General features: G+C 34.8%; 1 protein-coding gene across 1 annotated transcript in view; it reads left to right on the top strand.

Annotated features, from left to right (window-relative positions):
* LOC148954319 (uncharacterized) overlaps nt 1-13737 on the top strand; it is a 163025-nt gene that overhangs the window by 129970 nt on the left and 19318 nt on the right. The window lies entirely within an intron of this gene.

The following is a 13737-nucleotide window of genomic DNA, read 5'->3' as shown; positions in this document are numbered from 1 at the left end:
ATAAGAATGTTTTTCAGCTTTTAAGCGCCTACTCGCGAGTTTTTGGGGTCATCTGTGCCTTCCCATAATAAGGCTCTTTTTTAGGACAATTTTTCACATTGTTAGCCTTTTTTATTCATTTAAGAGGTTACTCCCTTGTTTTACCTTTTTTGCTAGAATATTGAAGCTTGAGAATACATTTCTACCCTCCATAGTTTTAAAAGACTCTTTCTCTCAGAAATAAGGTTGTTCTTAGCAGAAATTATAGAAAAATTTTCTCCTCGAAGTAACAACTTATTCCTTAATATTGATAAACGTTTACTTAACACACTCAAATTTCTCTTAGAAGTAACATTTTTTTTTATAGCAGTAAAAAATTTCTTCTAATAGCACCAGGTTTTCCATCAAAGATAACAAATTTCTCTTAAAAGTGACAATTTTTGTCAATGATAACAATTAGAAGTAGAAGGTTTTCTGTCAAAGATACCAAATTTTTATAGAGGTTAAAATTTTTTTCGATTATGTTAACAAGTTTTCGGCAGAGATAGCAAGTTTTACTTAGCACTAAAAAATTTTCTCATCGGAGTAAAAACTTTTTCCTTAATACTAACACACTTTTACTTAACAAACTCAAATTTCTCTTAGAAATAATAGGCATTTTCTTAACAGTAACAAATTTTTTCTAATAGCACCAACCTTTTCGTCAATGATCATAAATTTCTCTTAAAAGTAAGAATTTTTCGTCAATGATAACAAATTATCTGTTAGAAGTAACAAGTTTTCTGTCAATGATACCAAATTTTTCTTATAAGTAACAATTTTTTCGTTATGATAACAAGTTTTCTGACAGAAGTAGCAAGATTTCCTTAACACTAACAAAATTTATCTTCGAAGTCTCAATATTTTCCCTTAGTACTAACAAACGTTTACTGAACGCACTCAAATTTCTCTTAGAAGTAACAGGTATTTTCTTAACAGTAACAAATTTCTTCCAATAGCACCATGTTTCCCGTCAAAGATAACAAATTTCTCATAGAAGTAACAATTTTTCGACACTGATAACAAGTTACGGTGTGGGTAGGGGACGGCCGTTGTGGCGGTCGTCTTGGTGGTGGCCGGAAAGCGTGGAGGACCCCAAAAAATTAATAAAATAATATCTACTATAAGTTATGATGCGACTTCCCTATGAGAAAAAAGATAGAATAGTGTCTTTTGAAAAGTATTGCTTAGTATTTGGGTATTATCAGACTTTGATATAAGTTCTGTTAATCTATCTCAGTTTCTAATATATTCTCTATGAGCCTGCTAGCAGTATCTTTATCTCTGAAACTTCCTTTTCTTACCATCTCACTGCTACATTCTGTTGATGTTTCAAAGTTCATTTTGGAAATATTTTTTTTTACATTGAAACGTAAGACATGGAATATTTTTGTAGTGCTGTGTCGTGGTTTACCATGACACAATTGCATTCTGTTGATGCGTTATCACTGACAAAAAAGATGATACTTCTAAGAGAAATTTGATAGTGTTAGGTAATAGTTTGTTAGTATTAAGGAAAACAGTTGATTCTTCGAAGAGAAAATTTGTTAGTGTTAAGGAAAACATGCTACTTCTGGCAGAATTAAAAAAAACTTGCTACTTCTGACAGAAAATTTGTTATCATAAACGAAAAATTGTTACTTCAAAGAAAAATTTGTTATCTTTGCTGGACAACTCGCTAGTTCAAGCAGAAAACGTGTTATCACTGGCGAAAAAATGTTACTTCTAAGAGAAATTTGAAAGTGTTAGGTAAATGTTTATTTGTATTAAGGAATATGTTTTTACTTCGAAGAGAAAACTTGTTAGTGATAAAGAAAACTTGCTAATTCTGACAGGAAACTTGTTATCATAACGAAAAAATTGTTGCTTCTAGGAAAAATTTGGTATCTTTGACAGAAAACCTTCTATTTCCAACAGGAAAATTTTTATCATTGACGAAAATTGTCACTTTTAAGAGAAATTTGTTATCTTTGATGGAAAACTTGATACTATTAGAAGGAATTTGTTACTGCTATGAAAAAAACTGTTACTTCTAAGACAAATTTGAGTGTGTTAAGTAAAAGTTTATTAGTATTAAGGAATAAGTTGTTATTTCTAGGAGAATTTTTTTATAATTTCTGCTAAGAACAACCTTATTTCTGAGGGACAGAGTCTTTTAAAACTATGGAGGGTAGAGGTGTATTCTGAAACTTCAACATTCTAGCAAAAAAGGTAAAACAAGGGAGTACGCTCTTAAATGAATAAAAAAGGCTAACAATGTGAAAAATTGTCCTAAAAAAGAGCCTTATTATGGGAAGGCACAGATGACCCCAAAAACTCGCGAATAGGTGCTTAAAAGCTGAAAAAATTCTTATTTCAGAGTCCCTTAAGACTAGGGGGAAACTGTAATATTCTTGCGAAAAAGACAGGAAAAAAACAACATAAATTTAGGTAAGAATGAAGCTAACAGGGGAGGGGTACACAGATGAGTCCCAAAAGCTAGCTAGTAGGCTCTTATTATTTAAAAAAAACCTTTGAAGCCTCAAAATAGGGGAAGATGTCTATAGTGGGCTAAAAAAGGACAGAAAAAGGCCTTTTAATGTCTCTGACAAGCTTTTATTATGTTGAAAAACAGTGAAAAGAAAGGCCAAAAAAAGCTGAAAAACAGCCTTATTTCTAAGTCTCTTAAAACTTGGAAACTTCAATATTCTAGCGAAAATCCATACATATAAGAATTTCCTTACAACGCCTCAAAAAGGGCAAAAAACAAACTTATTTCTGAGGGGGGCGGTGAAATTTAAAACTAGGGATCTGGAAAGGTAAGAGTATCCACTTAAACATTAAAACAAACTAGGGAAAACCTCTTTAACGTCTCTAACAAGCTTTTACTATGTTGAAAATTCCCTTCAAGGGCTTAAAGAGGCGTGGAAAATGTCTTTACTAGGCAGGAAATATAAGGTAGGAAAACAGTGAAAAGAAAGGCCTAAAAAAGTAGAACAATAGTTAGATATTTCCAAAGCAAAGTAAATATAAGATGATAGGAAAAATGGTTTAAAAAATAGTTAGGTATTTCCATAGCACAGAGAATTTAAGATGATAGGAAATTGGTTTAAAAAACTAGTTTGATATTTCTATAATCCACTCCTGAAAGAAATTAGAGGTAAAATCCTTACATCCTCAAATTCTGGCGGCACCAAACTGGGAACCGCTGGCAATGCATTTTGGAGGGTGTTAATAGCGTCATGACCTTGCGTAGGTAGGACAGGTCTTGAAGGCCCGGCAACGCTTGATAGAAGGTGAATTCACGATATTGTGCAGCTTCGGTATTATGAGCAGTCACCCATTCTCTTTTCAATTTTCTGGCAGGCTGCATTGGAGCCTGCTCGAATTGGACTGCGGCTTGGGCAGGCAGTGTGGCAGGTAGATTTTGTGGAACTTGTGCAGACATCGCTTGTCTACAGGGCCTCGGCCAGCGGCTATACTGGACAACTGATGCCCTTACTGGGGTCACTTCACCCACTCTTGCTCTCTTGTTGGGAGGAGCGAGGGCTGAGAAATTCTGAAAAGAAGGGAAAATTTAGTATAAAATAATGAGTCCCTGTCATAGAAGAAAAATTAGTACCCTCCCTTCTAGAGAAGAAAAACAGAAGCTATTGAAAGTATGATTTTTATGAAAGCCTCTTAAAACCATTAATCATCTAAAGAGCAGATAAAATCCATGAATTCGAAAATAAGAGCATTTAAATGGAATTTAAAGTCTAGATCTCAAAATGTACAGCCCTCTCCTTTCCTAGAAGGTAAAACTTTTGAAACTTTATTGGAAACCATAGTTTTGCTGTAAAATACCGCTTAAGGTAACGTCTAAGGCACGGATTAAACCCCGCTGCCATGGACCAATGGTATAACATCAACTAATAACTCATATACGATGAAGAAGGGAATATTTTGTTCTCCCTATAATAGACAATAATAAAGCTAGAAATGTTTTTTTATATGTGACCGCTTAAATATATTACAAAAAAAAACAATAGATTCCTAGGAACAGGTCTCCCCCCTCCCTTCTTAAGAAAGTATTAAATAGGCTTAGGAATAATACGCATTCGTCCCTTTATACGCAGGAATAAAAAAAACTAGGATTTCGAAATTACTAGCATTTAAATGGACCTCAAAATACCTTAACCCTCTTTTTCTTAACGCTTTCCATTATAGCATAAAGTATAATTATTGAGGAATAAATGGTATAACATCATGGACCAATGGTATAACATAGACTAATAACTCATGTACAATGAAGAAAGGGAATATTTTGTTCTCCCTATAATAGACAATAATAAAGCTAGAATTTTGTTTTATATGTGACCGCTTAAATGTAATACAAAAAAAAATAATAGGTTTCTAGGGCCCGCCCCCCCCCCTCTTTTTAAGAAAGCACGAAATAGGCTTGGAAATAATACGCAATCGTTCCTTTATAGGCAGGAATAAAAAAAACAAGGATTTCAAAATTAATAGCATTTAAATGGACCTCAAAATACCTTAACCCTCTTTTTCTTAACCCTCCCCCTTTCCATTATAACATGAAGTAGAATTATTTAGGAATACATGTTTTTATTGCTCCATCTTCTCTCCTTACATACAATTTCAAAGCCTAAAATTTTATTACGCAATATCCAAGAAACAATAAAACCAAGAAACAACATAATCATCACATAACCAACAGCACATAACGAAATAACCTACAAACATCAAACAATATTAAACAATATAACCATCAACCAACATAACCAACAAACAACATAACCAAACAAAACATCACCATAACCAACAAACATCAAGCAACATAACATAACAACATAACCAGCAAACATCAAACAACATAACATAATCAACAAACAACATCAACATAACATAACCAACAAACAACATAACATAACTGTCAAACAACATCAACATAACCAATAAACAACATAACAATCAAACAACATAACCAAAAAAAATATCAACATAAGGTCCCCGTTTGTTTTTCCATGTTAATTTCGTATTGGGCCGCTTGAAACCTCTGCCATTGGGCCGCTTGTATTCCCATTTTAATTTACCTATCTGACCCGTAGAAAGCAGAGTAGGGGTACTACTGACACTTCCTCAGAGGTGACCAGCGAGCAGGTCGGTACCATAGTCAATGGAGGTTGGATAACAATAAATGTATGCTTGAAAATTAGCGCTTTGCGTAACGATAAAAAAATACAACAGTGTTGAGGTGGTGACGGAGAAAATGGTTCCCCTCGCCTGTAGTCCCCTCCCTTCGTCTTTCCTTAAATTGGGCATGTTATTCTTTATCATTTTAAATCTGCAATAACGCCGGAAAACTACATCTATTATCCATGCATCCTCTGAAAATGAATGTTACTAGTTCCGAGCTGGAACCTATTGTTAGGATAATGTGAAATATCCATAAATTTATCTTAATGAAAAAGGGATATTTCCTTCAAAACTCTTAATGTGTCTTAAATTCCATCTAACATTACTCCCCCTCCCCTACCCTCAGGGGTTGCAGGCTGGAAGCCCCCAGTTTTCTGTAATAGATGGGTCTTTTTTGCGTATATGATAATGTGACATTTTCAGCTTTTATTTTTTTGTCGTGTTTTTTAGCTGTCTTTTTTATGTTTTATTGCTTATCAATTTGTTTTTATTTACAATATCTGTGTTTTTAAAATGTAGTCTTTAGCACAAGTAAGACATGCATTTCCCCTTTATTAATATCTTGAAAGCAAATACCCCTGGATTCTATCAAACTGGGAGAGTAACGCATCATTCCAACGAGTGCCATAAAATGGGAAAGCTCACTAATATCAGGTCACCCAGGAGATGGGGGAGGGGGCGGTGTCACATGAGTGAAATGCCCTGGCAGTGTGGAGTATTTTGTGGGGCATTATAATTGGCTTAGGGTGCAAAAAACTTGAATCACGGGATTCAGAACCATAATTTTTATTAGGAAATGCCTGAAAAATTTCTTGAGGAAGATGTAGCGTTGTCATGGGGTTGTTTAATATCATCCACAATTTACGAAGGTGGTAAACATTGCCATTGACTAGTATACTCTAATGCTTAAAGATAAGGCAGGAGGTGGAACCTATTGTTAGGATATTTTTTAATATTCATAAATTTATCTTAATGAAAAAGGGGCATTTCCTTAAAAGCTCTTAATATGGTTTAAATTGAATCTAATATCACTCACCCCTCCCCTACCCCCCGGGGTTGCAGGCTAGACGCCTCCAGTTTTTATAATAGATGGTTCTTTTTTGTGTATATGATAATATGACATTTTCATCTTTTATTTTTAGTCATGTGTTGTAGCTGTGTTTTTTATGTTTTATTGCTTGTCAATTTGTTTTCATTTTCATTGTATGTGTTTTTAAGAAGTAGTCGTTAGCACGAGTAAGACACGCATTTCCCCTTTATTTATATCTTGAAAGCAAAAGTCCCCTGGAAACAGATGTTTTTCAAGTGCGTGCCAAATTTGGCAGTAAACATGCCGTTCTAACGAGTGCCAAAAAATGTGGAAACTCAGGTGTTGTGCAATAGTTTATTTTTAGAAAATGGCTCAAGATACAAATTATTGCCAAAGGTTTCATGGACGACTTGCTTGGGGCGCAGTACCATTGGAAGGGAATGACCTTTCGAGTCCTGGTGGGGTCAAGAGCTATAAAAATAAAATGAAAGGTGTTTCGAGCGAAAAATGAAACACCGAGAAAGAAAATGTTTTGAGGGTTTTCGGTGAAAAATGTCAAAACTGTATTATCTGGCAGTGATGGATGTGCAATCATTACATAAGCTTACATAAAGTGTGTACCGCCATTAAGTTAATGAAAAAAGAACGCTTTGGGGGTTTTGGATGTTGTTACGTTACAAGAAGGATTTCCTTACGGCTTCTTGTGGTAGGGTTATGCAATATTGCGTCAAGCCAAGCATATTAGACCTATCTGTTTGAAATGGGGTAAGTTGTATGACGTCATTGGAGTCCAGAGGGCTGTATCTTGGAGTCTTGCCTGTCTTCCCTTTAATAGAACAGGTGACTGCACTGTGCAGATGCGAGGGGTTGGTAGCTCCACTTATCTGGGCCTTTAAAGGCAAGGGTGTGTCGCGAGGTTTAACACGCGCTTGAAACGGGGATATGCGCTGTGATGTCAGAGGGCATGCGCTAGAAACAGGGGTGAGGAGTTAAGAGCTTTAGTTGTTATCAAAACTTGTGTATTATACGGACCACATTCCAAGTAGTTGAAACACCTGGAAATTTCGCCTAGAAACATGGCATGCGCTCGGAATCTTGCTAGCCGTCACCTAGAAGGACCTGACCGAACCATTGAACCCTTGCCAAGGGCGGGGATGTCACCTAGAAACAGGTGCAAGGGGCTGGGAACTCCACTTGTAATGGGCCGCTTGTATTGCCATGTTAATTTTGTATTGGTCCGCTTGTATTCCCATGTTAATTTTGTATAGGGCCGCTTGAATCAATGGAGGGGGTACTACTTGCCCCTTCCATAATACCTTGCTCTTTACGCTAAACTTTTGGTTTTTTGTTCTAATTCCTTAAGAACGAGTTCTGAAACACAATGGCAGTTTAATTAGAACAATAGGGTTTATTTTAAAATGTTATAAAAAAAAACTTTAATGTAAAGAGCGAGGTCTTGAGGAGGAGGCAACCCCTTTTATCTATGAAATAATTTCAGTTCGTTTTAATCTTTGATGTTGTTCCTTACTTTCAGTTGCAAAACTTCGAACAGAAATTTTTTAGTATATGAAAGGGTTTGCCTACTCCTCAAGACCTCGCTCTTTATGCTGTTTTTTTTATAGAATTATAGAACAAAGCTTATTGTTCCAATTAAAAGGCCATTATGTTTCAGGAATCATTCTTAAAGAAGTTGGACAAAAGTCAAAACTTTAGAGTAAAGAGCAAGGTATTGTAGAATGGGCAACTCCTTTCATATAAGTAATAATTTCTGGTCGTTTTAAGTTTTGATATTGGTACTTACTTTCAGTTGAAAAAAAACTTGTTTTTTTATACTGAAAGTACGTTTTTTTCAACTAAAAGTAAGGAGCAACATCAAAACTTAAAACGAACAGAAATTATTACGTATATGAAAGTAGTTGCCCCTTCCACAAGACCTTGCTCTTTACCCTAAAGTTTTGACTTAATGTCCAAATTTTTAAAATAGTTTTATTTTTTATTAGTCAAACAGTTCGTGGTAACGAACTGTATAGTAAGACCGACTCGTCTCAATAGTGACTGAAACTCTAAGAAACGGAATTTTAATATCAATAGACACATCAAAAGCATTGGATTTTTATGCTGATTTTAAATATAAAAGTGTCATCACGTTTACTCATATCCATAAAAAGTTCGAGCCTGAGGAAATATATAAAGGATCGGTATTGTTCAACCTTATTTGGGACATTTGTATCATGATTTGGGACATTTCGTGGCTATAGAGATATCTGAAACCTAGTAAAGAACAAACCGTGGTATATAGTAACTAAAATTTAATTTAAGTGTCTTTTGAAAAGTTGCTTTTCTCGGGTACGCTATAAATTATATTCTCGGTAAAAACATCATGTGTGTTAAATTCATCTTATTCCACGGCTATGCATAAATTCAGCCGAACAAAGCTCCACAAAATCCTAATAATTTGCTATGCCATAGTTAGTGGAATTACGTTTTACGCAACTTATGCGTCTATATCGAACTTCACACGAGGGATCGAACTGACCAACCTTTGGTCAGAAGATGCAGCTTTATCGACTTCTTCATTGCAATAATGAACTTCGTCATTGCTTCGTCATTGGTATTATTAATAATAATTCTTCTATAACTTCATTAATTTACTCTAATCAGTAATAATTTAATGGCTAAAGTATATAGTTTAACTAGGATGAAAGTGAATATACGATATGATGTCTTTTTTATCCTCTTTCATAATTCAATAATTGCTTCTGAAAGCCATTACAATGAGCCCGAAGTGGGGCCCCAAAAGGTAAAAAAATTCTTAGTGACTCAAAATTTATAAATATATTCCTAAAAAAAGTTTAGTATCTTTTTTGTTTTTTTCTTTTCTTCATATAGCGGGACACTGAAACATCGTAGAGAGCTGTAAAATAGCTCATTTTAAAAGAAAATTGATGGGGTTGAAAACACTTTGTAATTCAAAAAAATATTTTTAAAACATTATACATTTATCTACGATTACAGTAAGGACCGAAGTCTATCTCATAGTGCTTGATGCAACAAGGAAAAGAAAAAGAGGTATGGGGTATATATGACGTCAAACGAGGTAATATTTGATTTTAGATAAACCCGAACAGTTAAAGCAAAAAGTCTGAGAAATGTCAGAGGCAATGAAATTCCGGCACTTGGAATTTCATTTTCATTGAAACAATTAAAATGGAATTTCATGTTTTTCATTGAGACAATGAAAATTCAGGCACTTGTGTATTATACGCCAGTCACTCAAGTTTACGACGTGATAAACTCGAAAACAAACCAGTCTCTTTGTTATATTCCTCGTTACTTAGAAACAAGTTTTGGCTATATATTTGCACATTAGGGGGGGGTAAAGTATAGCTGGTCTGCATGCAAAATGTGTTAGGTACAATTATTCTGCATATTATTAAGTAAGAATTGTTTTCTGACTTCAAACTGTCCAAATACATTACCCCTTATGTGCAAATATATAGGCCAAATTATATATTTCCCATCTATTCTGCCAATTGTCTTTGTCTTGTCTCACGCTAAGCTGAAAGAAACTAACGAAGAAACCGGTTTGTTCTGGAGTTTTATACAGCTTAGACTTAAGTGAGTGGCGTATAATACACAAGTACCAAAATTCTTTCCCCCTACGGAAAAAACTCAAATAAAACCTATAGATCTGTAAAGCCTTATTTTCCACGGTGTTTTATGGGGGATTATTTTTCGTGGAGGGGGGCATTGTATTTGCCGGTTATTTTCCTCCAAGGGGGTACTTTCCAGGTGGGGGGTTCCATGGGGGGGATTTTCCAGGGAGGTATTTTCCGTGTGGATAATCGCCAGGGGTTAAACACGCTTAGAACCCGTAAATATGATGTAGGAAAAGAAATCAGTGCTGTAATGGCTACAGACTGCTGCATTTTTGTAGGTATAACGATCTAGCTATAACCAATACTGTATTTGGTCATAAAATGGCTCATAAGTTAACATGGTATTCACATGATGGCAAGACAGCTAACCTTTTTTATTATATTATTGTAAACCGAAGACTGGCGGGATCAATACAAGATACTAGGGAATATAAGATTGCTGTTATTGATGTTAAGAAAAAAAGATCACCATCTAGTAGTAGTTTCAGGGTTAATTTAAGCTGAGATTTCGGAACGATAACTACTTCCCAAGAAATCCCAAGATAGCTATTGCTCATATCTACGTTTTTTATTCATTTTACAGCTGTTAGTGCCATATGGCCCTAAAAAGGCATTTTTGGTGCCATTTCTCAAGTGGAAAAGCTGAGAAGTGTAAAACGGATACCATTGCAATGTTCATGGTCCAGAACCCTTCACTTGAGTTTTACAATCGCCCCTCCCATATACTCTAACTTGCAGCCTCCTTCGTAATTTTCATAAATCGTCTGCTCACCAGAAGGCTAATGCTACATTATCTGGGCTAGCAGGCAACCAGGCTACCAAACCATTGTAGAAAGATGTTTAATGGCTCATTTTAAAGCTATTGCTCTTGTCTACATTGTATTTATAAATGTAGATATGTTCTTATAATTTCCACCATCTGAAAGGGCTACATGGCACTACAAATGACACTTTCGGTGACACTTCTCAAGTGGTGGGGCTAGCAGGCTGCCTGAACATCGTGAAGAGATGTTTAATAGCTCATATAAAAGCTATTGCTCATATCTACTTGTTTTCTATAAATTCTACCATCTACAACTGCCATATGGTACTAATAATGGCTCTTTTGGTGCAGTTTCTCAAGTGTTGAAGCTTGGAAGTATAAAACGGATACCAATATAATATTACATAACCCTTCCAATGTAATGGGCCAAAACCCTTCACTGGAGATTTCAATCACCCCTCCCTTACGCTCCCACTCCCAGCCTCCTTGACGTACGAATGACAGTTCGAAGTGACAAAGCCTTCTATTTGACAGTGAAACAGCAAAAAAATCTCTGGATATTTCGGTAATATATTCCGTTGCCGTCAGCAGATAAGTTAAACTAATACAAATAAAACACCGACATTTATGCGAAACAACAAATTAATTTCATATTATTTAACACTCTTATATTCTTCAAGGAAATTATCGATGCTAATCTCCTTGATTTCCCAGTTTCCCGTTCATTAACTTGATTGTTATGTGAGAGTTCATTATTAGGTAAAGAAAGGTGAATTGTATTGAGGGAAAGTAAATTTATTTTATTTGACTATAATAAATTATCATAAATTGAATCTACATTAAATTTACCCTCATCTTTGTTCCATGCCAGGCTTTTGAATTTGACATTTTTCATTTGACAGTGAAACAACAAAAAAATCTCCGAACATTTCGATACGTCATGGAAAGGCAGTATAATATTTGTAAATATTTAAAGCCTCCTTAATAAGTTTCATAAATCGTCCGCTCACTAGGAGGCTACTGCAACATTTGCCGGGCTAATAGGCTCCATACCATCGTAGAAAGAAGTTTAATGGTTCTTTTAAAAGCTATTGCTCATATCCACATACTTTTTGTAAATTCTACCGTCTGTAAGTGCCATATAGCAGCAAACATGGAACTGTTGGTGTCACTCATGCATTTTTGTTGCTTTTGTACGAGTTGGACTTTCTTAGGTGGAGGTCTAACCGGGTAATCTTCTCCCCCCCCTGGATACTGACCTGTGAGAAGTTAAACATTCTTTGCAGCATTGAGGCAGAAAAATTACAAGAATGATCATACAAATTTCGGTAAATTATATTAACGATGCATCTAAAATTCTTTTAACGCCCTTCGGTTATCTAAAATCTACATACAAATCATATAGGACAATATCTCACAAAAATTAAACTTTCATCTGCAACCTCCACAAAATACTAATTTATAGCCCCTCTAACATGATGTCAATCAGATCGTTAAAATAGCAAACTCTAACCCTAGCAAAGAAACTTTCTGGAAACAAATCCCAAGAATTTTCTATTTTCGATAGAATTCGGGGAGGGTGAATCAGAAATATCTTTCCATAGCATAGTTTAGACTTTAAATTTGTTCCTGAAGTTTTCTTTAATCTAGCTCAAGTCACTTTTATTGGATCAGTAAAGTAATTCAACTAGAATCACGGAAATTTTCATGTTTTTGGCAGAGTTGGGAGAGGAGGGGTCAGAAAAAACCCCTCAGAGTATAATTTAGGATCTGATTTTACTGCTGTAATTTTTATTAGTCTAACTCTAAGTGCTTTAGAAAAGCTCAGTAGTATAGGCTAGCCTTAACAGCTTTAGAAATCTAATTTCCGATGTTTAAATACCAGCTTGAAATTCAAAATAACAGATCGGGAAAACAATGTGTAGCCACCCTTAATGACGTTGTTGACATCTGACAGCCGCTTTGTGCCGCAGTTCTCTCATTGAGAGCCAAGGAGGAGTTTCAAATTGTCGCAATGCAACAAACCGGATTTTATTATAGCCTTTGTCTACATAGGATAAACAGATGGATGCAATTTTATAAAAGTTAATTTTAGTTAAAAACGGGCAAACATTAATTTAAAAAACCGAAAATATTCGGAAGAAAGTAAAGAGCGAAGTTGAAACTTAAACGAACAAAAACTAATTTCTTCAGAGCATATGTAACGTTTTTCGATAGAACTATTGCAAATAAACCAGCTTATAATATTTCTCTACGTTTGTATGATTATAGAAAACCAGCGCTTTATTGAAAACTCAAAAGTCAAGTATATAAAAAACAGAATACTGATTTGGGATTCAAAAGTAAGCACATAATCTGACAACAACAAACTAATCTATAATGTTTTTTGTAGTCTTAACACCAGCTGTAATAACTTTCAGCTATAACTAAAATTATAGTAACTATCATTTTAATAGCGGCAAGGTCATTGAATAGCATACAAAAATAATGGATTGATTTATCAAGTAACATCTTGGTATCACCAGCCATAATGCTCATAGTGTCTAATCAGTAGTTTTAAGTGGGAAAAAAAACGCTATAGTATCACTCGAAATGAAGAACCAACAAAACCATAATATGAACCCTGGATATCCGGCTATTTCTCTTTATACAACGGATTATTTCAAGTTACGATAAAAATTCTAAAGTCTTAGTATTATCAAGATGGCTTCACTTCGGACTTGTCTAGAAAGAAATCATGAAACATCCTTTTCTGAACCAAAGCGATAGTCAATCATTTGTTTGGGCTCATTGTGAAGAATTGATACCAAATAAAGCGAAAAAAAATCCTAAATGTTTAATTTTCAAAAAATAAAAAGTGTCCTTAATTGGTTTGCTTTTACTGTACCCAAAATCTCATGTTGTTTTGTTTTTTCAGCAAAGCGCTAGTTTTCTATAATCATAGAAACATAGGGAACTATCATCAGCTGGTTTACCTGCACTAGTCTTATCGATATGTGTAATATAGGCTGTGAAGCAATAATTTTTGTTCGTTTTAAGTTTCAACTTCTCTCTTTGTTTCCTACAGAAAAACTTTATTATTTAAAATTAAT

This window comes from Artemia sp. Qi Xiang Cuo, chromosome 3 (assembly GCF_049724085.1).
Source record: "Artemia sp. Qi Xiang Cuo chromosome 3, ASM4972408v1, whole genome shotgun sequence".
Lineage (NCBI taxonomy): Eukaryota > Metazoa > Arthropoda > Branchiopoda > Anostraca > Artemiidae > Artemia > Artemia sp. Qi Xiang Cuo.
The sequence above is the reverse complement of the archived record's forward strand: the minus strand, read 5'-3'. Positions and strand labels throughout refer to the sequence as shown.